The following is a 27771-nucleotide window of genomic DNA, read 5'->3' as shown; positions in this document are numbered from 1 at the left end:
CTTTTTCACATTTTTATGTTTCCGTTTTGTATTTTATGATGATGATGATCACTAAACCCCCCAAAAAAGTAATGACATTTTCATCCAACTGGGTGATCTGGACAGTTGAGTGATCTGCACAGTTGGGTGGTCTGGACAGTTGAGTGGTCTGCACAGTTGGGTTGTCTGGACAGTCAGGTGTTCTGGACAGTTGAGTGGTCTGCACAGTTGGGTGGTCTAGACAGTTGGTTGGCCTGAACAGTTGGGTGGTCTGTGCAGTTGAGTGGGCTGGACAGTCAGGTGGTCTGGACAGTTGAGTGGTCTCCACAGTTGGGTGGTCTAGACTGTTCAGACCACCCAGCTATTCAGATCACCCAACTGTCCTTACCATCCAACTATCCAGACCACCCAGCTGTCCTGACCACACAGCTGTGCAGACCATCTGGTCTGCACAGTTGGGTGGTCTGGAGAGTTGAGTGGTCTGGAGAGTTGGGTAATCTGAACAGTTGGGTGGTCTGGATAGCTAGGTGGTCTGAGTGGTTGGGTGTTCTGGACAGTTGGGTGGTCTGAACATTTGGGTCACCTGAACAGTGGGGTGGACTGGATATCTGGGTGATCTGGACAGTTGAGTGGTCTGCGCAGATGGGTGGTCTGGACAGTCAGGTGTTCAGGACAGTTGAGTGGTCTGCACAGTTGGGTGGTCTGAACAGTTGGATGGTCTGCGCAGTTGAGTGGGCTGGACAGTCAGGTGGTCTGGACAATTGAGTGGTCTCCACAGTTGGGTGGTCTGGAGAGTTGGGTGGTCTGAACAGTTGGGTGGTCTGGATAGCTGAGTGGTCTGAATGGTTGAGTGTTCTGGATAGTTGGGTGGTCTGAACATTTGGGTGGCCTGAATAGTTGTATGGACTGGACAGCTGGGTGATTTGGACAGTTGAATGGTCTGAACAGTTGGGTGGTCTGGACAGTTGGGTGGTCTAGACAGTTGGGCACTTATTGACACTGCATCATTACCAATGAAAAGAGAAGACCAACCTGTACTATCAAACCATCATGTCATGTTCATAATGCCCCACCATACACTTTTGATATCTGTTGGCCGAACAATTATTTAGCCAATCATTTAACCAGCAGCTATCTTTCCCGTCTCTACCATACACAGGAATGCTCACTTGGCGGTGTGCTCCTGTGTTCTCTATGAGATACATATTTCTGGTGGCGACTTATCTCTAGAGAATAAAAGGATGGGCAATTTGAAATGGGACATGCTGGATCCTTATCTCCCCCAACAGTCATCTATCGGAGGCACCCATACACATTAGACTATTGGCAAAATCCATCAATATGGGCAAATTTGGCTGATATTAGTCTAATGTGTCACGGGGGCTTAATTCACAGATAATTGGAAGGGGAGAATAGACAAGTGAGACATGAGGAATGTTAAAATGGGTAACCCCTCTCCATATAACCCATTACAGCATTGGGACATTACAGGAAACAGTCCCACCAGAAGAAACCTCGGCCATCTATGCCCAACACGGAGAGTTATCCTATTGAATAACCACTATGATAATCTACTGTATCTATCTACCTTTTCCATGTAATTGCTCTGGCTTCCCTCCAGCAATAGGGATTGATCACCATGAATTAAAAATGGTGACTTCTTTTTAGAAAGCAGTTTTCTGTATGAGACATCCCCATTAATAGTTTCTAAGTACAAATGCCTACCTTTACCTTTTAAAAAATTACTTTTAAAGTTAAGTGCAAAAAAATGCTAGTTATCTGTACATGTGGGGTTAATAGTGTTACTTAATGAAAGTGTGGCTACAAGGAGGATAAAGTCACTGCTCATTCTACTGTCATTCTACCATACACACGTTGTCAAAATTGTTTGTACCCCTTGTTTAATGACAGAAAAAGCCACAATAGTCACAGAAATAACTTGAATCTAACAAAATAAATAAAAAATCTATGAAAAATCTATGAAAATGAATAAATGAAAGTCAGACATTGCTTTTGAACCATGCTTCCACAGAATTTTTTAAAAAATAAAACTCATGAAATAGGCCTGGACAGAAATAATGGTACCCTTAGCGTAATATTTTGTTGCACAACCTTTTGAGGCAATCACTTCAATCAAACGATTCTTGTGACTGTCAATGAGACTTCTGCACCTCTCAACAGGTATTTTGTCCCACTCCTCAAGATCAAACTGCTCCAGTTGTCTCGTGTTAGAAGGTTGCCTTTTCCAGATGGCATGTTCCAGCTCTTTCCAAAGATGCTCAATAGGATTTAGGTCAGGGCTCATAGAAGGCCACTTCAGAATGTTCCAATGTTTTCCTCTTAGCCATTCTTGGGTGTTTTTAGCTGTATATTTTGGATCATTATCCTGTTGCAAGACCCATGACCTGCGACTGAGACCAAGCTTTCTGACCTTGGGCAGCACATTTGTCTCTAGAATCCCTTGATAGTCTTGAGATTTCATTGTACCCTGCACAGATTCTAGACATCCTGTGCCAGATACAGCAAAGCAGCCCCAGAACATAACCGAGCCTCCTCCATGATTCACAGTAGGGACAGTGTTCTTTTCTTGATATGATTCATTTTTACGTCTGAACATAGAGCTGATGTGCCTTGCCAAAAAGTTCCATTTTTGTCTCATCTGTCCATAGGACAACCTTTGTGGCTTGTCAACATGTAGTTTGGCAAATTCCATTCTGGCTTTTTTATGAATTTTGTTTCAACAATGATGTCCTCCATGGTGGTCTCCCATGAAGTCCATTTTGTCTCATACAACGACAGATGGTGCAATCTGACACTGATGTTCCTTGAGCTTGAAGTTCACCTTTAATCTGTTTAGAAGTTTTTCTGGGCTCTTTTGTTACCATTTGTATTATCCGTCTCTTTGATTTGTCATCAATTTTCCTCCTGTGGCGACGTCCAGGGAGGTTAGCTACAGTCCCATGGAGCTTAAATTTCTGAATAATATGTGCAACTGTAGTGACAGAAAAATCAAGCTGGTTTGAGATGGTCTTATAACTTTTACCTTTAACATGTCTGTCTATAATTTTCTTTCTAATCTCCTAAGACAACTCTTTCCTTCGCTTCCTCTAGCCCATGTTGAGTGTGATACACACCATGTCATCAAACAGCACAGTGAGTATCTGTAGCTCTCTATACAGGCTCACTCACTGATTCCAAGACTGTAGACACCTGTGATGCTAATTAGTGGATACACCTTGATTTAACATGTCTATTTTCTCACATTATTTTCAGGGGTAACATCATTTCTGTCCAGGCATATTTCATGAGTTTTATTTTTTTATAAATTCTGTGGAAGCGTGGTTGAAAAGCAATGCTTGCCTTTCATTTGTTTATTTTCATAGATGTTTTATTTATTATTACTTTTGTCAGATTCAAGTTATTTCTGTGACCGTTGTGGGTTTTTCTGTAATTAAACGAGGGGTACCAACAATTTTGACATTCTACTGTGAACACAGCTGTAATGACTCCCAGTTGATTGGCAGGTCACGTTGCAGTGCAGAGCAAGCTGTCAATCAATGTGCTAGAGAGTTATTACAGCCACCAATCACACAATAATGACCAGTGACGGCAGCCTCTTCATGCACACCCCTGTGACTAAAATTGAGTGGCTACAGGGAGGAAATACGTTTATTTCTTACTGGTAGCTGTACATTTGGCATGGCGGACAGGCAGCATTTTAATGATATCTACCTGAAGATTAATCTTATATTTTCAGGATAGCATTTTTGCACATGATAGGCCCCCTTTAAAAGTAATTTTCAAAAATTTAAGGATGGACATCTGACAAGCTCCCTTGAGTAATGCTTGTAGGAAAAGAGACCCTGAATCCAACAATGTATCACTTAGTTTCGTGGGTGCAGCAGTTGTGATACATTTAGAGTTCTTACATGAAGGATGAAGCAAAGGTGAGAAAGCTAACCCTGACCCCAACACAGTTGACCCTGCCCACATCACAGTTGACCCCGCCCACACCAGACTCTGTGTGTACATAGTCTATGGACAGTGAGTTGATTATCACATGACGGGGCAGTTTCTATACCCTGTAGCATGTAAGCCCAAAAGGGCAGTGTCCTCTCTCCCCTCTGTATCAGTCTGTCATTGTTAGTTTGTTTTTGTTTACTGTAAGTGATATCTGTAATTTGTATGTAACCCCTTCTCATGTACAGCACCATGGAATCAATGGTGCTATATAAATAAATTATAATAATACTGCACCACCTCATCACACTCTCCCTCTTTAGTATACTGTCTCCTACTGGCTGTGCCCCTACACTGTTACCCCACACTGCTCTATTTTGTGACAACTCACACTTTTCTCCATCCATTTTCTCACACTAATCCTCTCAATAGTCTCCTACATGTTTTCCCCTCCCTCCTCATACTGTCTCCTCTCACATCCCCTGCTATCTGTATTGTCTCTTCATATATTTACCCCCTTGCTATCCATACTGCCTCCTGACACATCTCCCAGACTCCTCATACTGTGTCCACAAACATTCCATCACTCTCGCTCCCCATACTGTGTCCACATGCATTCTTCCAATCACTCACCATACTGTAACAGCATACATTCTTTCCCTCGCTCCTCATAGTGTTCCGCACCTGTCCCCCACTCACTATACTGTCTGCACCCATCCCTTCCCTTACTCCCCATACTGTGTCTGCACCCACCGCCTCCCTCTCTTCCCATACAGTGTCCGCATACATTGACCCCTTAGCTCCCCATACTGCGTCCGTACCCATTCTCCCCATTCTGTGTCCGCACCCATACCCACACTCACCATACTGTTTGCACCCATATCCCTACGCACCATACTGTGTCTGCACCCATTCCCTCTCTCACTTCCCACACAGTGTCCAAATATATTACCCCGTTACCAATACTCCCACTCACCATACTGTATCTAGACTCATCCCCCTCATACTGTTTCCTCATACATTCCTCCCTCTAGCTCTTCATACTGTGTCCGCACCTGTCCCCCATTCACCATACTGTGTCCACACACATCCCACCACTTACCATACTGTGTCTGCACCCATCCCTCCACTCACCATACTGTGCCTGCACTCATCCCCACTCACCATACTGTGTCTGCACCCATTCCCCTATACTGTTTCCTCATATATACCGCCAGCTCCACATTTGCTCCTCATATTGTGTTTTCAAATCTCTCCTGCTCATGTCTCTTCCTTGCTTCCGAAACTGTATCTTCAAATCTTCTCCAACCCCCATCACACTAATTTTTTGGTGCCTTCAGCTCCACTCCCCATCAATGTGTGCCTCTACAGCGCCAAGGGAATTTTTGGTTATCAAATAGAGGGGCCTGAAAGATGGAAGTACAATGATTCACTGGGAGCAGGCTCGCTGCACCTTCTCTGAGCCTTCTATCAGCTTGACAGCAAGCTTAGAGAGCAGCGGACTCCCAATCCAGGGCAGCAGCAAAATGCAGCAACCAGGGAGACACCTTAGACTGCCGCATCAAGCGGCTCAACAGCACCCCTCCTGCCGGCTGCACCAGAGGCAGATGCCCTGCCATAGCGGTGCCTATGGGAGGCATGGTCGGACAACTGCTCATATGCCAGATAGTCACAGCAGTGATAATGTCCTGGTGATAAAACCTTCATTGTAAATAAGCAAAAGCACACAGATTGATAAGCGACACATAGCTGAATTCAGTGTTTTAACTGCTATCTCATGCTGTTCTCAGATTACATAACACAAATCTGTTGACAGATTCCATTTAATGGTCTTTTTAGTATGGCTTCCTAGACTTCTATGCATGCAGAATGTTCATTTATATAATTGTTCTGTGCATACAGATCATCATGATATCTGCAGCATATCTCTTGTTTACAAAGTACAATGTGCTGTTAAGAATGAAGATTTTTAGGCTTGCTTAAAAATTATCCCACACAAAGAACAAGCATTTTGCTCATTTGCTGGTTGATTGCTAGCTTGTTTACACTTGGTCAAAAATAGGGAATGGTCTTAAGACAAATTTTTTTTCAAAGCTGTAGCAAAGAAAAAAGTTCATATGTGTTAATGGGACATATGGACAGGAGTTGTTCTGTTGGTCGGAGGTTTGAAGGGGCATTTTAGTAGCTGTAGATGTGCACAGTAGCTTCTGCTTACTACAAAATCTTATAAAAGGTTCAAGTTAGGTTTAATGATGTGCTATAGAAATGCTAATAGCTTCACAGCTAGACCTTCAACTGATTGAGGAGAAGTCTCTCCTTAAAGGCTTTTTCTACGACTTTGATATTGATGACAATGACTTTGATATTGAGGCCATCAATATCAGATTGGTGGGACTAACCCATCAGCTGTTCTCGGCGTCTTAGTCTTGACAAGTAAGCCAAGAATATGCAATACTAGATGAAATGTTCAATAAACTTCTGCCTTCTTCTAAGTGGTTATACCCGAGCAAATGAGATCAGAGAAGCAGGAAATTCATCTCATCCATGGAAAACCCACTTGTAATATTCGCATGGAATCAGAAGCCCAGAAAGTACAAAAGGTCTTTGGGTGACAAAAATACATTATATCTACTATTGAAATGGATATTCACATAATAGTTTCAAAGGACAAGTTTCCATTAAAAGCTTTATTGTCTCTAATCTTGATGGGGTATTGACAAGAAGGTACTTCACATATAGATACGTAATAAGGATTCATGCACACAGCAAGGATGTTTATATGGACCTAGTTAGGTGGTACATGGTGTCGTTATATCTTATCATTACCGACATGTAGACCTTCCATGTTCCTCTATATGGTGGTCTCAGTGAAGATCTGCATTTTCCTATGGCTTTGCCATCTAGGAAAGAACACTTCTGTATTACAGAATATGATGAACTTGGAGCATGTGTTCTTATAAAATTATACAGCATGGGACCTAGATAAAATCTAGAAAAAATGCTGCAGATTGTCTATACGGTCCTCCATGATGGAGAAGACACCAGAACATTTTAGATTGCCCACTTATGCAGCTCCTTGTATTACTAGAGTGTAGAGTTGAGCAAAAAGATTATCAGGTCCCTGGTTGGTTGTCTGTGGCCACCGGACCAGAGCATTGAGAACCTCCATCAGCTCCTTTTCTGATTCATATGCCTTCCAATGTGATTATATTGCAGCACAAAGCATGCATGACGTCGTGGAGAAGAGGTAACAGGGATGCTGCAGGACTAGTAAGGTGATCGCTGGACCAGAGAACTGAGAATCTCCTACTATCTATATCTCTTCTTTTTCTGATTAATATGCCTTCCAACATGATTATATTGCAGCACAAAGCATGCATGATGTCATGGAGAAGAGGGACAGGGGATGCTGCAGGACTAGCAAGGTGACCACTATACCAGGGTCCTGCAGATCTTTGGCTCAACTCTACCATAGTGAGAATTAAAATTTATAGTGTCATTAAATATGAAATTTTCAATTTTACATTAAATTCTGCAAAGCTGTAATCAAGCTGATGTTGGCGAACACTTATAAAAAAAGGAGAAAATGCCATTTTGTTTTGTATATAAATTTCAACTTATTTCTAAGGAAGGCTATCACAATGAGTAGAGATGGGCGAACCCAAACAGTAAAGTTTGGCGTCCGTACCGAACACCTACTGAGACCAATGGAGATGTGATAGAGGTTACGTCCGGTCACTGAGAAAAACTCTCACAGTGCTAGCGGGGATGTCACCGAGGTAACCGCAGTTCAGCCTGGCTGGGAACGGAACCTCACTGACTGGAGGTAACCTCTATGACGTCACCACCGGTCTCTGAGCAGTTCAGTTCATCAGTGGTTTTCAACCTGGACGGACGTATTGTGGCACCATACAGGTTGAAAACTGTTTATCTGTCAGACATGGATTACGGTGTGGGACAGAACAACGGACAAGTTTCGTATATTGTTGTTTTTTTGTTTTAGTTTAATTACAGGGTCATGCACATTACAGCGCAGCAAACACTGGTTGTTCGGGGCCCCAATTCAAGTGAATGGGGTCCGGATTCGGGTTCGGGTCCAGGTACTGTTCTGGCACCCAAACCTTTTGTAACAGTTCGTCCGAACCTGCCTGACGCGAACATCCATGTGTCTGCCCATCTCAAATGATGAGACTTGAGCAAGCCATATTCCATCTTAAGATACAGTATTAATTATGCTAGGTAACAAACACTAATGACATGCATTGAAAGCATGGGACTGTGAGATGTACAGATGGGAGATAATGATACATAACTGAAAGCAGAATTCAATGGAAATTACTAGTAAACATTCAGATTGCAATCAATGGGTTTTGCCCGCCTCCAGTCCCCAACAGAATTCTTAATGCAGCACTTTTTCCAGTAATTTTAAAGTCTCCATCAAAACATATCCTAAACCGAGTTCAGATTTCACTTCGATCCGCGTTTGCCAAAGCGTAACCCAAAAGAGTTAATGTTGTATCCGACTTGGGCTTGTCGTGACTGCCGACCGTTTAGGTAATTGGCCAGCAATTCCTCCAGTGAATGCTTTAAGTTTTCTGTGTCATCTGTCTCATAACGTGGACTCTGGAATTCCACACATGAAGCGCTTTTAACAATTTCCATCAGATCACAAATGTTCAACATTGGCCCCACATCTCTCTCAAAGACTGTGTTCACTGGAAAAAAAATTTAATAGTGGATCATCATTAATAAATATCTTATCCTGAAAAAATATACTGCAAACAATTACCTAAATAAACAAGTAAAGAAGAAAATCCTAATGAGATCCTAATACATGTGCATGATTTTGTCCCCATGAGGCTGGGCCTATGTGTGACACTGGATGTGGATACAGCTGACGCCTCCTCCACCAGCATTCTCCCTGTGTGTTTGATGCCTCAGCGCAGCGGGCGCGATGACATCATTACATCACCGATTACATCATTACATCACGACCGCTGTACCAAGCAGGGCAGACAACACGCTGCAGAAACTATACCAGCAGGGAAAATGGGGAGAGGTGATTTTTCTCCTTCGTCTCATTGGGGGAAACAGGTACTGTGGGTGTATGCTAATGCCACCTGGAGGCTGACACTAAGTGAATAAAAAAAAGGTTAGCTCCTCCTCCGCCGTATAAACACTCGCCCCGGTTGTGGGCGGAAACCAGTTTTTTGCTTAGTGTCCTCTGGAGGCACATGCAGTCTGGACTCTCCAGACTATTTTTTTTTTTCTCTTGCTTTTTTACTATGAAGATGAGACGGGCGACGGATCCTATAGAAAGGGTCCAATCTCCCCAAACCATCAACGGGCAAGCACGCGTTGAGTATTGCCTCCGCGTATCCTTTCCCACACCGAGGGACATATCTGGGACTTTTCCCCAGACATCTAGCTTTTTTGCTTTTTTTCGAAGATTAGACAGGGGCAATGCATCCTATTGAAAGGATCCAATTTCCCCAAACCATCAACGGGCGAGCACGTGCGCGTATCCCTCCACATATCCTTTCCCGTGACGTGGGACATTATGCCGGACTTAGCCCTGTCCACCCCTAGGTATTGAAACCATGGGCTTGCACAGAGGCACAAGACTAGTCTGTGTGACCCCCATTGCTCCACCAATGCAAGACGGCGGTGCTGCATGGCGGCAGACGGTCCCTCTCCTCGCCCCTGCAAGGCGGACAGAGCTAGGGCTGGATGGCAGGTATGGAGGGCTGGGGAGGGCCCTGGGAGAGGCTCCAGGCAATCAGGGTAAGACTGCAATCCGGCAGTCCCCATTCCCCTTCCTCCCTCCCCCTCCTCTTCTCCTCCCTCCCTACTACCTTCATGTGGCTCATCAGTCAGGGGCCGCGGATGTGGAGGGCCACCAGCGCCCATGGAGCTGCTCATAGAGGTACCGGCGGGATCGCAAGGATAGTGGGGCCGCTAGTGCACGGGCGGGCAGTGAGAAATTTAGTCCGCGGCTTCAGCGTGACTAGGCCGCGGGTGGAAGTTTCGCCCCCCCGGCGTGAGGTCATATCCGGCGCCGCCCCCCGCTCGCTGGCAGGGCGAACGCCGAACAAATTGAGGCCCTGGCTTCAGTATGGGGTAGGCCGCAACCGGGAGAGGACGTCTCCGCCTACCCAGAGGAGAAGGGAGCACCACAAAAGCAGAGTCAGGAGCGCGGGGGGACACAGGATCAGGGTAAATACGACCCTGACCCGGGAGCCGCGCTATGTGCGTTAGAGGGTTATCCTCCTCCTCCTTCCTTCCCCTCAACACTCATAAATTGTGCCTAGCAGCAATATGACCGGAAAGGGAAAACCGCACATGTTCCTTTATGCTGCATGCATTTCCTGTGGGGCTATGTTCCCACGAGCGCAGACGATAAAGTTATGTGAAGACTGTGACTCTGAACGCGCCCAGGAGTCCTCCCCTGCGATGGAGCCCAGGGGTCCGGATCCCCCGGAATGGAATTATCACTCTCGCGGTCCATGGCTTCGCTTACAAAGGCGATCAAGACCCTTCAAGCCCCGGATAGGGGCTGAGACGACGGCTCACCTGTTTGGGAGGGATCATCCACCTCACAAGAGCCTCCGGCCTGCAGGGGCCGCACTCTCTCTAGGCAGGTGCATAGGAAGAGAACCCACACTGCGTCTCCAGGCCCCTCCGGTGCTTCGCCATCCGTGAGTGCGGCGTCTCGTTCACGTCACCATTTTCCGGGAGCGAGCAGAGTTCAAATTATGACGCAGAGGAATCCCTGGACCTGGGTGCTCCATGGTGTCGGGAGACGGTTGACAATCTCATCGAAGCTGTCAATCAGACTTTGGGTATCAAGGACGACGTCTCCTTAACCTCAGGTCATAAGGTGTCCTTTAAGAGGGCCAAGCGACCGCATAGAGTGTTTAGCACTCACCCAGAGTTCGAGGACATAGTGCAGCATCACAGGGAACGATCAGACAGTCGTTTTTCAGGCCAGAAGACGCTGGAAGCGAGATATCGGTTTGCACTAGAGCTCTCTAAGAAATAGGCGGAATCTCCGGTTGTGGATCCCCCAGTGTCACGCTAGGTCTCAAAAACGTTGTTATCGGTGCCTAGTGTTACTTCCATTAAAGACCCCATGGATCGCCTCATAGAGAGCTTGGCCCGCTCGGTATATGAAGCATCGGGATCAGCACTCTCTCCCTCATTCGCGGCAACATGAGTAGCCAAGGCCATGATATCATGGTCAGAATCATTAAATAAAGTCCTGCAGGATAAAGACCTGCCGACGGAGGTGTCTGAGATAGCAAGTCAGATCGCAATAGCGGGTGACTACTTAATCAATGCCTCCTTAGGTGCGGCTAAATGCGCAGCACTAGCGGCGGCAAATGCAATCGCCATTAGGAGAGCCCTGTGGTTAAGGTTGTGGCAGGCTGATTCAATTTCCAAGAAATCTTTGACTTCCCTGCCTTATCAGGGTAACCGCCTATTTGGGGAAAAATTAGACAAACTCATCTCGGATGCTACAGGGGGAAAAAGCAGTTTTCTCCTGCAGCAGAAAATCAAACTGCCATTTCGTCAGCCTCTGGCACACTTTCGGGCGTTTCGCAACCCTGGGTGGATGGCAGCGACCAGTTCCTCCGCTCCAGTTCGCTACAACCAAGACAAGGATCGTCAGGTCACGTATAGGGCCAACCCGCTGGGCAAGAAGTGAGCCCACCTGCCCTGGTCAAGGGGAGCCAGATCCCAGAGACCCTCAGCTAAATGACTCAGGGCATCCGTTACCCAAAGACGAGTAGGCGGCCGTCTGCTCCGGGTCTGCCACATCTTGGTCGCGGTAGCACGCGACGCGTGGGTGGCAGAATTAGATTCGTCCAGGTACAAAATAGAATTTGTCAAATGTCGACCGAAATGATTTTTTCTTTCCCGGCTTCCCAAAGTGGAATTCCAGGCAGAGGTATTGCTAGGAGCCATCGAGGTACTCCAGCGCAACTGGGTCATTGTCCCCGTACCAGAGTACGAGAGAACTCAGGGTTTTTATTCCAACCTGTTCGCTGTCCCCAAAAAGGACAGGACAGTAAGGCTGGTACTGGACCTAAAGCTCCTGAGCAAGTTCTTCAGGATCAAACACTTTCGGATGGAATCCCTCCGTTCAGTTATATCTGCCATAGAGCAGGTAGAATACTTGGCCTCGATTGACGTCCAGGATGCTTACCTGCACATTCCTATTTTTCCTCTGCAGCAAAGGTTCCTGCATTTCGCAATCGATGGTCGGCATTTCCAATTTGTAGCTCTGCCTTTTGGGTTGGCCACCGCCCCCAGAGTGTTCACGAAGGTAACGGCGGTCGTCATGGCCATTCTACACTCTCGGGGCATAGTGGTCTTGCCGTACTTAGATGACCTCTTGGTGAAAGGTCCGTCATTTCAGGCATACGAGGAAAATGTCAACATCACGCTGGATACCCTATCCCGTCTAGGATGGTTGATCAATGGGAAGAAGTCATCCCTTGTCCCAGCTCAGAGGATTTCTTTCTTAGGGATGATTGTCGACACCACCCGAGGGTTGGTAGTTCTCCCTCAGGGCAAGGCTCTAGCACTCCAGCAGGGAGTTCGGAGACTTCAACAACCAGTCCCTCACACAATTCGGTTCAGGATGAGGGTCCTAGGGAGGATAGTGGTGGCAATGGAAGCAATTCCGTTTGCCCAATTTCATCTTCGTCCCCTGCAGCATGCCCTCTTGACATCCTGGGACAAGAGCCCATTCACGCTCGATTGTCAGTGCAGGTTATCCTCTCAGGTCAAACAGTCACTGCAGTGGTGGACGCTCGACTCCTCTCTTCTTCAGGGAAATCCTTTCCCCCCAGACCAATGGTTGGTGGTCACAACCGATGCGAGCCTCCTCGGTTGGGGAGCAGTTTTTCGCCATCACACGATGCAGGGGCGATGGTCGCAACAGGAAGCATGCCTCTCGATCAACTTGTTGGAGACACGAGCGGTGCGCTTGGCACTGCAACATTTCCAGCACTTTCTAGCAGGTCGTCCTGTTTGGATTCAATCAGACAACGCCACAGCAGTGGCTTATGTAAATCATAAAGGGGGCACGAGCAGCAAAGCAACCATGCGCGAGATGGAACACGTACTTCGCTGGGCCAAGGAGAACCACTCGGTAATTTCAGCAGTCCACATACCAGGCGTGGAAAACTGGGCAGCGGACTTCCTCAGCTGGCAGGATGTTGTACCCGGGGAATGGGTCCTGCACCCCGAGGTCTTCCAGCAGATTTGCCAACGGTGGGGAACACCGGATGTAGATCTGATGGCCTCCCAGGTGAACGCCAAGATGCCCGTGTTTGTCGCTCGGGCTTGGGACCCGCGAGCGATCGCAGTGGATGCGTTGGTTCTGCCATGGAACCAGTTTTGCCTTCCATACTTGTTTCCCGCGCTGCCTCTACTTCCAAGGGTCATCAGAAAAATCAAAACAGAGGGGGTTCCGGCAATTCTGCTGGCCCCAGACTGGCCCCGTCGGGCATGGTATGCGGATTTAGTGCAGCTTATCGTAGACGTTCCATGGTGTCTGCCAGAACGACCAGACTTATTGTCTCAGGGGCCGTTCTCCCACCTGAACTTAGGGGCCCTGTGTTTGACGGCATGGCCAATGAATCTTGGATTCTGACCCAGGCGGGGTTTGGGCGTGAAGTGGTCGCTACGATGGATAGCGCCCGAAAGCCTACCTCGGCAAAAATTTACCATCACACTTGGAAAGTCTTCTTCGGTTGGTGTCGAGATCGCGGGCTTGCTCCACTGATTTTTTCGATTCCCAACATCTTGGCTTTTCTTCAGTCAGGCCTAGCCTCAGGGTTGGCCCCGAGTTCCCTTAGGAGACAGATATCGGCCTTGTCTGTCCTCTTCCAGCGAAAAATCGCTACTAATATGCAGGTGAGGACGTTCATCCAGGGGTCTCACATTTGGTACCTCCCTATAGAGCGCCTCTAGATTCCTGGGACCTTAACCTTGTCTTGAGTGTCCTGCAGGAGGCTCCTTTTGAGCCATTATGAGAAATTTCGTTGTCGTACCTTTCCAGGAAGGTGGTATTCTTGGTAGCCATAACTTCCATTAGGCGAGTCTCAGAGTTGGCGGCCCTGTCATGCCGAGCTCCGTTTCTCACTTTTTCAAGGATAAAGTGGTTCTCAGGCCAGCTTCCCCCTTTCTGCCGAAGGTCATGTCCTCGTTTCACATTAATGAGGAAATTGTCCTGCCTTCATTTTGTCCAGTGCCAGTACATCAGGTGGAAAAAGCGCTTCACACGTTAGACCTAGTGAGAGCGCTCAGAAGGTACGTGTCGCGGACGGCACCCTTTCGCCAGACGGACATGCTGTTCGTGCTCCCCGAAGGGAGCAGGAAGGGACTCGCAGCCTCAAGTCAACCATAGCCCGATGGATCCATCTAACTATTCAAGAGGCCTACTGCATTAGAGGCATGCCGATTCCAGCGCACTCTACTCGGGCAGTGAGCGCCTCTTGGGCGCTTCGGCACTAGGCTTCGGCGGAGCAGGTATGCAAGGCAGCAACCTGGTCCAGCCTGCACACATTTTCTAAATATTACAATGTGCAAACTCAGGCTTCGTCAGATGCGAGCCTGGGTAGAAGAGTTCTCCAAGCAGCAGTGGCGCACCTTTAGACAGGAGGTGCATGTGGCTTGGATTGGTGAGTCAATCTCCCACCCAGGGACTGCTTTAGGACGTCCCACAGTATCTGTGTCCCCCAATGAGATGAAGGAGAAACATGGATTTTTGTGAGCACTCACCCTTAAATCCTTTTCTCCGAGACGCTCATTGGGGGACACAGCACCCACCTTATTAGCCAGTTGGCTCTTGTTTATTTAATTATTATATTTCCTTTTTGAGATTAGGGTGGCCCTTTTCCAGGCATATTGTATTCTGCATTAAGGCTGATTTATTTTGTGTTCTCCTACTGCTGTTGCACTAAACTGGTTTCCGCCCGCAACCGGGGCGAGGGTGTATGCGGCAGAGGAGGAGCTAACCTTTTATTTGTTCACTTAGTGTCAGCCTCCAGGTGGCAGTAGCATACACCCACAGTACCTGTGTCCCCCAATGAGCGTCTCGGAGAAAAGGATTTTACGGTGAGTACTCACAAAAATCCATGTTTTAAAATCAAGGAGTACTTTTTGGGGGCCATTATACTTTTTATGTGGCATCTACTATTTGGAAGGCTTTTTGTGGGGCCATCATGCTACTTGGGGAGCCATCATGTTATTTGGAGGGCTATTTGTAAGGCCATGATGCTACTTAGGGGGCCATCATACAATTGGGAGTGCTTTGTGGGGGTAATCATACTATTCGGGAGACACCATATAATGTGAAGGGTTTATTTGGGAGGGCCATCATATTAGTTGAGGGGCTATTTCTGGTGTCATCTTACTGTTTGAGGGCTATTTGTGAGGCCATATTACCATTTGGGAGACTATATGCGGGCCATTATACTGTTTAGAGAGCTTTGTGGGTTCCAAGTATATTGTTTGGAGGGATCTACAGGGTCAATTATGCTGTGTTCAGGGTTGTACGGGTACATAGAGGACTCAGCTGTGATCCCCTGCTATCCTGTCTGTACACTCTCTTTTGCTTCCTCCCCTGCCTAGGAGCTGTGGTATGATCAGACCATGTTCCTGTACGGTCAGACACAGCCATTACACAGTACACAGCAGGGGTACATTTATAAGATTATGTCAGCTCAGATACATTTTTGTTTAACACATCCAGTTGTGGACTCACAGATCTTCTCTTTGAGGATTTGTTTTTTCTCCTCTGACATTGGCCAATCAAAACATGGCGGTACCCACGGAGCAGTTCAGTGGTACATGGCAGGTTGGTTGAAAGGAAATTATGCTTCTTTATTTATAGGGGAGATGACTTTGGAATGGAGGGGTGCAGTGAAAAAGAAAAACTGTTCCAAAATCAGTGGAGCAGCGACAATTATAGGATCTATAGTATTCAGTTAATATTTGAAAAAATCCAGTGAATGGTCGCCTTTTAGGCAGATTGATTGAGGTCCATTACTGATCAAATGTATACAAATACATAGGCCAACGATTACTGATGAAAATACAATTCTTACTACTATCCTTCTGTCACCATACAGCACCATGTCGACGGCAGCGCATTTCCTGTTTACACAGGACAAGGTGCTGGCGATAATTTGGGTTTTTATGTTGGCATTAATGATCCAATCACCCAACGAATGAGTCCATCAAAGTCCATCTAAATGCACCTTAAGGCTGGTAGGACTTGAGTGATCATTTAGCGTAAGGGCTCATTCAGATATGCCTGCAAATCGGTCTAATCTCAGACCACAATGCGTGTACTGACCACAGGTCTGTCAACAGAAGGTAATGACAGCCTCAAAGAAATATATGTTACATACATATTCTGCTTAGGTGTTTTGTCATCCTAGATCAGACCCAATTGCGCAGACGTCTGAATGAACCATAAGACACATTGAACCTGAAGGATTTTGATTTTGGCTGACTTGGTCTAATGTTGTGCATATTTTTTATATCAGTGTTAATTATATATTTATTCAAAAATATTGATTAAAATATATATTATTGTTCATCCATCAAGTCACCATGGCGCGAGATCGAGTCGAAGGCCGTTAAATATAAACAATAATTATTAAAAATGTATATTATTATTATAAATTCATAACAAAATGCTAGTATTGCTTCTCACCTACAGTCCTCAGGTCAGATCTAGGTAATGTTGGCATGGCTTTTGAAGAACAGGTGAACCAGCAGATGGTCATTACTGTCACACGACATAGTAGTTTCATGGTTATTCTGAGCCTTTGTATCACAAGCAAAATTGACAGAAAACATAGTTAGCGGAGGGGTCAACAAAAAGTATCAATCATATAAATACTAATAAAGAAATTAATGTAATAATTAAAATCACAAGGTTAATAACTGGAATTAAAGGGTCTGCTCCACTTTTTATTAAAACAATCCATGTTTTTAAAATGCTTCCATATTTTTCCCTCTCTTAAGGAACACTGCAAAATGGCCTCTTTTAGGTGTGGTTTTTCTAAACCTAGCCTATTTTGCAAACCTATTTTTGAATTGTCTTGGACTCTTAGAAAGTGTGCTGATGCTGATCTTATATTAAACTTAGGAGGAATCATTATTAGGGCTCGTTCAGAAGAAAGTATATTTGATCTGTGTGCTGTCCATGTGTGCCATGAACCATACATGAAGAGCACATAGACGCAAGGGTCTACTGTACTGTTCAAAGACTGGTATACAAGCAAAATCTTATGTTAAATTACTATAAATATAAGTTTTGTATGGTTGCCTTTTTTTTAATAAATCAATCAATGAAAGGACTTGTTCAAGATTGTAAAAACAAGACTTTTTTTTTTGCAAAAATAGGGCCATACCAGTCCAAGGTGGTATATGACATTGCAGCTCATCTCCATTCCCTTCAATGGTGTTGTCTGCTTTCTATAGAGGTCATATAGAAAGTTTCTTCTTGAGAGCACAGGTGACTTATAAGAAATGCATTGCTCCTTGGGGACAAAAGGTATGCAAATGACCTCTTCGAAGATTAAGACAACAGGGTCTCTAGTGTCAGTTACTGGAGGTAGCAATTCTAGAAGTTAATACTGACCATTTAACCACTTAGCGCAAATGGATGTAATTGTATGTTCATGTTGGGGTCCGCAAGTGGGGAGGGGGCGCAGAACCCAATTTCTCTTCACAGGTGGTAGATTTGGGCTAGGTTACATAGCTGGCATCTGTCAATAAGAGCAGCAGCTGGAGCTGAGCTCTAATCTCTGCCATTAACCATTTAGATGCCACTGTCAGAGATTGACAGCAGCATCTAAATGGTTAACAGCAGAGATCCCGCTGTAAATCTCAGACAACAGCATCTAAATGGAGCGCTCCCCAGTGTGAGCTGTTGGGTAGCCATGTCAGCCAGAGGCCTGCTAAAGATCTCCGTGGGTGTCATCTTGGTACTGCTGTGAACTTCAGCCACAGGCTGAGTTTCATAGGAGTTCACAATTTACACTATATACTATAATAAAATTATATTGCAGTATATAGTATAAGTGATCAGGCAATCACAGGTTCAAGTCCCATATTTAGACCAAAGTATAAAAACATTGTATTTACTGATGAGCGAGTATACTCGTTGCTCTAGTTTTCCCGAGCATGCTCGGGTGTCCTCTGAGTATTTTCACGTGCTCGGAGATTTAGTTTCTGCATGATTGGCGACTGTTGGACAGCCTGAATACATGTGAGGAATGCCTGTTTGTTAGGGAATTCCCACATGTGTTCATATGCAAATTGCCTCTTTAGAGAAAAAGAGGACTTGAACTCTATAGCGCCACCTGTTGGTAGTAGCAATTCTACAAGTCACAATCAACCCTTTAACGAGTCCTGTAATATGACTTAGGATAAAAGCCAAATCAGAATCTCAATTTGCAGACACTGTGTTTCGAGCATGTATTCAGGCTGTCCAGCAGCCGCAAATCATGCAGCTGAGACGACGAAATCTAAATCTCCGAGCACACCAAAATACCCGGAGGACACCCGAGCATGCTCGGGAAAACCCGAGCAACGAGTATACTCGCTCATCACTAGTTGTATTTACCCCAAAATGGTATCAGATTGTCATGTAAAAATATAAGCCCTCACAAAGCTCAATTGACAGAATAAAAATGTCTCATAAAATGGATTCACAAACTAAACTTTTTTATACCACTTTAAAAAAAAAGTTCATGCAAGTTGGTATAATTGCACTGATCAGGAAAATCCTGGAGCTTTTTTTACCATACTATGAACATGGTACAAAAAAATGGTGTAATTTGTATTTTTTTCACCATTTCATACCATTTGGATTTTTTTAGCTGTTTCACACCACATTGTATGTTAAAATGAATGGTGTTTTTCAAATCTACAACTCGTCTTGCAAAGAACAAGCGCTTAAATAGCTATGCCAACTAAAAATAGGAACGTTATGGCTCTAATAAGAAGGCAGGGGAAAAAAACAAAAGAGCAAAAATGAAAAATGGCCTAGGAATGAAAGGGTTAAAGGGAACCTGTCAGCTGACCTAGCCACCCTAAAACCTCCACCAAGTCTTTGCACCGTTTATCTACTGTTTAACCTTTTTTGTGGTGTAGCGACTTTTGAATGGCCGTATAATTAATTTTAATACTGCATTACTATAAAATACCATTGATTGTCCGCTGTCTCTAACATCATGTCCATCCTCTATCTGCAACTGAATCTTTCCTTAACTGTAGTCCTCCCTCTAATAACCTATCTACTTCTGATTTTGCCATCTCCGTATGTGGTTCTACCATTACTCCCCAGCAGCCCACTCATTGAATTGGGGTTATATTGAATCAGATCTTTCCTTTTCTCACTTTATCTAATCACTTGCTTATGTAGCCTTCACCACAAAAACATCTCCAGAATTTGTCCTATTCTTTTTTTTTTTACTCAAAAGCAAAACCTCTTACTGTTGCTTAGATTCATTCTCATCTGGACTACTGCACCTCTATACTTATTTGTCTACCTCTTACTAAACTCTCCCTTACCAAATCTATTCTAAATGCAGCAGCTAGGATCATATCTTGATCCAGCGTTACACTGATACCTCTATCCTGTGCCAGTAATTGCACAGGTTGCCCATCCACTATAAATTACCATATACAGTTGTGTGAAAAAGTGTTTGCCCCCTTCCTGATTTTGTATTCTTTTCCATGTTTGTCACACTGAAATGTTTTAGATCACCGAACAAATATAAATAATAGATAAAGACAGCACAAGTAAACACAAAATGCAGTTTATAAATGAAGGTCTTTATTATTAAGGGAAAAAGAAATCCACACCTACTGGGCCCTGTGTGCAAAAGTGATTGCCCCCTAAACCTAATAACTGGTTGTGTCGCCCTTAGCAGCAACAACTGCAATCAAGCATTTGTGATAACTGGCAATGAGTCTTTTACAACTTTCTGAAAGAATTTTGGCCCACTCATCTTTGCAGAATTGTTGCAATTCAGGCACATTGGAGGGTTTGTGAGCATGGACTACCTTTTTAAAGTTATGCCACAGCAACTCAGTTGGATTAAGGTCAAAACTTTTACTAGGTCATTCCAAAGTCCTAATTTTGTTTTTCTTAATCCATTCAAAGGTGGACTTGCTGCTGTGTTTTGGATCATAACACAAGTGCACTTCAGCTTGAGGTCATGAACAAGTGGCCAGACATTCTACTTCAAGATTTTGTGGTAGACAACAGAATTCATGGTTCCATTTACCACAGCAGGTCTTCCAGGTCCTGAAGCAGCAAAACAGCTCCAGACAATCAAACTACCACCACCATATTTTCCTGTTGGTATGCTGTTCCTTTTTTGAAATGCTGTATTACTTCTATACCAGATGTAATAGGACATACACCTTTCAAAAAGTTCAACTTTTGTCTCATCAGTCCACAGAGTAATCCCCCAAAAGTCTTAGCAATAATCAACATGTTTTCTGTCAAAACTGAAAAAACCATTGTGTTCCTATTGCTCAGTAGTGGTTTTAATCTTGGAACTTGGATTATGGCTCTCACTGTGGTTTGCTAAAGTCCCAAAGCTTGAGAAATGGCTTTATAACCTTTTTCAGACTGATAGATCTTAGTTACTTTGTTTCTCATTTGTTCCAGAAAATCTTTTGCTAGCAGCATGATGTCCAGCTTTTGAGGATCTTTTGGTCTATTTCACTTTGTCATGCAGATCCTATTTAAGTGATTTTTTGATTGAAAAAAGCGTGGCAGTGATCAGTCCTGGGTGTGGCTAAGAAATTTTAAGTCAGCTTTCCAAAGATGTGATAAGCCACAGTTACTTTATATTTTAAGGAGGGGGAGCAATCACTTTTTCGCACAGGGCTGTGTAGGTTTGGATTTCTATTTCCCTTAAGAATAAAAACCTTCACTTAAAAACTGCATTTTGTAACTACTTGTGTTTCTTTTGTCTGATATTTAAATTTGTTTGGTGATCTGAAACATTTAAGTGTGACAAACATGCAAAAGAATAGGAAATCAGGAAGCGGCAGACACTTCTTCACGCAACTGTATTTACGATTGCTTCAAGTGGAGAATATTATATCTATGGTACCTTACAGAGCCTGAATGGTAGCAAACTACTATTACCACTCTGTAGACTGCCATAAAGGTTGCATGCACAATACTCTGCTGTAGTGGGCCTTAACGTAACTTTTGGAGGGTATATTTCACTGTTATTCTGGAGTTCATAAAGTAACCAAACATTTTTAATATAATGATTGATCAGCCTTAGGAATTTTTGTAATATACTTCATTACTTAATTTTGCTTTGTTCTATCCCAAACACTGTGTTCCATTGCTATTTCAATCCTCAGCTCCTTTGCAAGCTCCTTTGAACTGCTGCTCATCAAGCAACCTGTGAATAGGACTTTCCCTCTGTGAGCCTCTCTGCTCTCAACACCCATTTTGAGAGAAATATAGATTGCTTGAATGCTGTTTATGGATCTTGCTGAGAGGCAGTGTAAAGAGGCAACTAAAGGAGCTTGAGCTGGAAAATGTGAACAGCACTGTGTCATACTGTTGGGGCATGAAGAAGGCAAAATAAGCTAATGAAGTATATTATTAAACTTCCTAACTTTGCAGTTATTAATCATATATACACTGCTCAAAAAAATAAAGGTAACACTTAAACAACAGAATATAACTCCAAGTAAATCAAACTTCTGCAAAATCAAACTGTTCACTTAGGAAGTAGCACTGATTGACAATCAATTTCACATGCTGTTGTGCAAATGGAATAGACAACAGATGGAAATTACTGGCAATTATCAAGACACACTCAATAAAGGAGTGGTTCTGCAGGTGGGGACCACAGACCACATCTCAGTACCAATGCTTTCTGGCTGATGTTTTGTTCACTTTTGAATGTTGGTTGTGCTTTCACACTCGTGGTAGCATGAGACGGATTCTACAACCCACACAAGTGCTAAGGTAGTGCAGCTCATCCAGGATGGCACATCAATGCTAGCTGTGGCAAGAAGGTTTGCTGTGTCTGTCAGCATAGTGTCCAGAGGCTGGAGGCGCTACCAGGAGAAAGGCCGGTACACCAGGAGATGTGGAGGGGGCCGTAGGAGGGTAACAACTCAGCAGCAGGACCGCTACCTCAATCTTTGTGCAAGAAGGAACAGGAAGAGCACTGCCAGAGCCCTGTAAAATGACCTCCAGCAGGCCACAAATGTGCATGTGTCTGTGCAAACGATTAGAAACTGACTCCATGAGGATGGTCTGAGTGCCCGACGTCCACAGATGAGCGTTGTGCTCACAGCCCAACACCATGCAGGATGCTTGGCATTTGCCACAGAACACCAGGATTGGCAAATTCTGTGCTCTTAACAGATGAAAGCAAGTTTACACTGAGCACATGTGACAGACGTGGCAGGGTCTGGAGACGCCGTGGAGAGCGATCTGATGCCTCCAACATCCTTCAGCATGACCGGTTTGGCAGTGGGTCAGTAATGATGTGGGGTGGCATTTCTTTGGAGGGCCGCACTGTGTTGGGCTGTGAGCACAACCCCCATCTGTGGACGTCGGGCACTCAGACCATCCTCATGGAGTTGGTTTCTAACTGTATGTGCAGACATCCATTTGCACAACAGCATGTGAAATTGATTGTAAATCAGTGTTGCTTCCTAAGAGGACAGTTTGATTTCACAGAAGTTTGATTTACTTGGAGTTATATTCTGTTGTTTGAGTGTTCCCTTTATTTTTTTGGGCAGTGTATATACATATACAGTGGGGGAAATAAGCTTTTGATCCCTTGCTGATTTTGTAAGTTTGGCCACTGACAAATACATGAACAGTATATAATTTTAAGGGTAGGTTAATTTTAATAGTGTTTTCTCTTTTTAAATCATAGTGACAACCCAAAACATTCAAATGACACTGATCAAAAGTTCACATACCCTGGTGACTTTGGCCTGACAACATGCAGAGAAGTTGACATAAATGGATTTGAATAGCTACTAAAGGTAACATCCTCACCTGTGACCTGTTTGCTTGTAATCAGTGTGTGTGCATAAAAGCTGAGTGAGTTTCTTGGCTCCAGACAGACTCTTGCATCTTTCATCCAGCCACTGACATTTCTGGATTGTGAGTCATGGGAAAATCAAAAGAATTTTCAACTGATCTATGGGAAAAGGTAGTTGAACTGTATATAACAGGAAAGGTATACAAAAAGATAGCCAAGCAATTGATAATTCCAGTCAGCAGCATTCAAACTGTGATTAACAAATGGAAAATCAGGGGCTCTGTAAAAACAAAACCACGGTCAGGTAGACTAACAAAAATTTCGTCCACAACTGCCAGGAAAATTGTTCAGGATGCAAAAAAAACCTCACAAATAACATCAGCTGAAATATTGGACTCTCTAAAAACTAGCGGTGTGGCTGTTTTGAGATGCACAATAAGGAGGCACTTGAAGGAAAATGGGCTGCATGGTCGAGTGGCCAGAAGAAAGCCATTACTGCACAAATGCCACCAAGTATCTCGCCTACAATATGCAAAACAGAACAGAGACTTCTGGAACAAGATAATTTGGAGTGATGAGACCAAAATTGAACTTTTTGGCCACAATCATAAACATTACATTTGGAGAGAGGTCAACAAGGCCTATGATGAAATGAATATCATTCCTACTGTAAAGCATGGAGGTGGATTGCAGCAGGTTATCAGCAAATACTGGATGCAAATTTGCAATCATCTGCCTGGAAACTGCACATGAGACATACTTGGATGTGCCAACATGACAACAATGCCAAGTCGACCTGTCATTAGCTACAGAAGAACAAAGTGAAGGTTCTGGAGTGGCCATCTCAGTCTCCTGACCTCAATATCATTGAGCCACTCTGGGGAGATCTCAAGCGTGCAGTTCATGGTAGACAGGCCAGGAATTTACTGGAACTGGAGGTTTCTTGCCAAGAAGAGTGGGCAACTTTACCATCTGAGAAAATAAAGAACCTCATCCACAACTACCACAAAAGACTTCAAGCTGTCATTGATGTTAGAGGGGGCATTTGGATGCTTTGTGTTGTCATTATGATTTAAAAAGAGAAAATAGTAGTTTGACAATAAATGGCTTCACCCAACCACTAACCATGAGTGGAGAAAAAGGTTTGGTATTATCATTCATATTCTCTGTAAAAAGGCCAAGGCAGCAAAAATTCTGCCTGGGTATGTAAACTTTTGAGCACAGCTGTATCTATATATCTATCTATCTAATCAACCTTTTGGTTGAGAAAGGTTTGCACCCAGGACCAAAACGTCACCACAACTTTTTTTGAATCTATTATCTATCTATCTATCTACTATTTATTAGTGATGAGCGAGTATACTCGTTGCTCGGGTTTTCCCGAGCATACTCGGGTGTCCGAGTATTTTGGATGTGCTCGGAGATTTAGTTTTCGTCGCCTCAGCTGCATGATTTGCAGCTGCTGGCCAGCCTGAATACATGTGCAGATTCCCTAACAAACAGGCATTCCCCTCACATGTATTCAGGCTGTCCAGCAGCCACAAATCATGCAGCTGCATCGACAGAAACTAAATCTCTGAGCAGGAGACAGTGATTGGCCAGCTGCCTATGACAATGCTATGAGACACTGAAACATGCGCAGTTAATACATAGGAAAGCTATATATGTGTGACGTTCAGGAGCAGACAACGTCTAAGAGTGGACCCTCTGGGTCAAGGATCTGGAGCCCCTGGGCCGAGCATGCCAGGTGATGACAGACCCCTATACAGGGATCGTTAGGGGCAGGACCGCAGAGGTCAGAACCGCGACAGCCGGTACCAAGAGGGGCGGCTCACAGGAGGCACGGATGAGTGTATGGGAACTGGGTACCAGGAACACAAAGAGTGTACACAGAAGTGCGCAAACTACAGACAGGTAGCCGTGAGCACGTATGGCGTATAGCGAGTAATACGTCCGGAGGTAAATAAAGCAGGATGCGTGTCAGGAGCACGACAGAGTACTGAATGGAGCAGCAGTCGTGCCAGGACGTGTTACAGAGCACAGGGACAGAGAGTACCAGGAGGTACGACAGAGCAAGGGACAGAGGACAGGATACTAGAGTGTGCCAAGAGGCACTACTGAGCATGAAGTAACGTGAAAGTTCAGAGTGAGTGCTAGAAGCACAATAGAATACCAGACAGAGCAGAGGACCTGAGAACAGCGCACGGCCCGGCTGGGACTAAGCAGACCCAGCCAGGAAGCACAACAATAATCAGGCACCTCCCATAGGGGAGGATGGCCTGATATAGCACATGACCAAGACAGGTTCCGGGTCAGATCCTAGCCAGAAAGCACATGACCCTACAGCTTCCGGGTCAGGTCCTTCATTACCATAGAGGAGACTGACCCGGAGACAGCACTGACAGGAGCGCGCAAGCGCAAACGTGACATGGAGGAGGAGCCCCGAGGATGAGAGCTGTGCGTGCACACCTGACGGAGGCCCCGGAGGGACCGCCGTGACGGAGGCCCCGGAGGGACCGCCGTACCGGAGGGAGTGACATCGGGACCGAAGCCCCGCCTCCTGGTGAGTGCGGCATGACAATATGGCATTTTCCAGCATCCTCCATGTGATGGCAAATAATCCTGACTGGGTGAGAAACCACCACAATTTTACACAGATGGATATATTATGAAATTATGAGTAATTAAGAAATAATGGCTGCTAAAAGAAATGGAATAAGACACTTTATAGCACAAGGACTTTAGATGATACACTCTGAGATGAAGTTGTTGCACAATGAAATAAGAAGATGGAATTATGTTGTTTTATATGTATTATTGCACTTTATGATGGAATCATGTCTGATTAAGGATTGTTACAAATGATGTATATATACTCACCTGTGTGTGAAGGTCATTGCTTGAAAAAGGTTCAGTGTGAGCCAAAACGTCGCCAAGCCATGTGGGTCTGAATGAAATCTACATTTTTTTCACCACAAATCAATGGAATTCTGCCTTCATTTTTTCTGGATTGGGGCAAGTATTGGATGCTTTGTTGAGGAGGCCTGTGCACCCGTTAATTGGTATTGCACTGTTCCATTTTTTCTTCTATCTATCTATCTATCTATCTATCTATCTATCTATCTATCTATCGATCATCTATCTATTATTTATATATCTATTATATATCTATCTATTATCTAACATTTATCTATCTATTTATACATTATCTATCCATCTATCTACTATCTATCTATTTGTCATTTATCTATCTATTATCTATCTATTTATCTATTATCTATCTATTGTCTATCTATCTATTTATCTATCTATTATCTATCTATCTATCTAATTATCCATTTTCTATCTATCTAATGTATTTCTATCTATCTATTATCTATCTATATATTATCTATCTATTATTTATATATCTTTTATATAAAAGTGAAAGGTTGTATTCACACATTTAGATTTTCTATTAGTCAAAGCCAGTTATTGACCCAAGCGGAAGTAAAAATACAAAGGAAGGAAACATTTTACATCTCTCTCTGCAATGAAAAACACAAGTGTGTCTAAAACCTGTTGGAGCTTGATCGTAACAACATGATTAATTCTCATTAGCACTTAACATTCATACCAATATTGCTACACAGAAACCAGAGAGGAATGCTATCACTTAATATTTATTTCTTTTCATTTATGTTGCTGAATTATTTTCATTCATATATCTATTGATTCATGCAGACAATTATTGCATAATGTTTCATATTTTGCAATATTTAGAACCGCTTCGCTATGCCATGATTTTGTTATGCACCATGCTAATTGGTTAATGAATAGTATTACTTATTAGCGATTTTATCGTATATATATATTTATCTATAACATATATATATATTAATGTGCTATGTACTTATGTGTAAATATATATATTATATATATATATATCGTGTATATATATATATATATATATATATATATATATATATATATATATATGTATATACGGTACATAAATACATAGCACATTAATGTAACTTATAAAGGTACTGTAATTACTCACATTTAAATTCCTGAACTTCTTCCTCTGCTGCTACGAAGGCACACGGAGCAGGGTTCCTATACTTGGGAGGGATAGGAAGTAAACTGGAGTCTGGGAGACTTGTTCATCACTGCGTCTTTTATAAAGACAATAATAGATTCATGAGAGCCGTACAACAATGCAAATGCACAAAGTATATTTCATAGTTAAATGCAAGGAGGTCCTCAGCACTTGCTATTTTCAAGAGTCTGACGCAATAGGTCCTTACAATGGATTTGCAAGTGGTTTCACTCATTGTCTGCTCTTTGGACAAACATGTTTAGAAATGATCCATCTGTTTATTTGTTAATGAATTGTCTACTTGGGTTTATATACTATGCATACTGATTTATACACAAAAAGCATTTGCTGTGGGGTGGTCTAATGTACTATAGATGCCAAAATTGAAAGAAACGGATGGCACTCACCGATTAAAAAAACATCTTTATTCCAATACTTTGAAACATCGGCGTTGGGAGGATGGGAGCAGGAGTGGAAGGGACGACAGCCGTTTCGCGCTGCAGTTGCGCTTCTACTGGTCCCGACGCCAACGTTTTAAAGTATTGGAATAAAGAAGTTTTTTAACAGGTGAGTGCCATCCGCTTCTTTAAATTTTGGTATTTATTGTGGCTGTTTTCTTTGGAGAGGCACCCCGGCTCACGGAGCATTCATTGCGATATATATGCCTGCAGC

The 27771-nt window shown here is 43.9% G+C and overlaps 1 long non-coding RNA gene across 1 annotated transcript; it reads right to left on the bottom strand.

The window, feature by feature from the left end:
* Positions 1-6622: 6622 nt before the first annotated feature.
* LOC141084950 (uncharacterized) lies at positions 6623-27144 on the bottom strand. Its single transcript, XR_012231179.1, has 3 exons — positions 27061-27144; positions 16676-16788; positions 6623-8654 (listed from the first exon to the last, which is right to left on the bottom strand). It is a non-coding gene; the product is annotated as an uncharacterized lncRNA (long non-coding RNA).
* Between the last annotated feature and the right edge of the window lie 627 nt (positions 27145-27771).

The sequence above is a fragment of the Dendrobates tinctorius genome, unplaced genomic scaffold (assembly GCF_039654945.1).
Source record: "Dendrobates tinctorius isolate UK_male_01 unplaced genomic scaffold, ASM3965494v1 ptg000028l, whole genome shotgun sequence".
In the NCBI taxonomy this organism is placed as follows: domain Eukaryota; kingdom Metazoa; phylum Chordata; class Amphibia; order Anura; family Dendrobatidae; genus Dendrobates; species Dendrobates tinctorius.
This window is presented reverse-complemented; position numbering and strand designations above follow the sequence as displayed.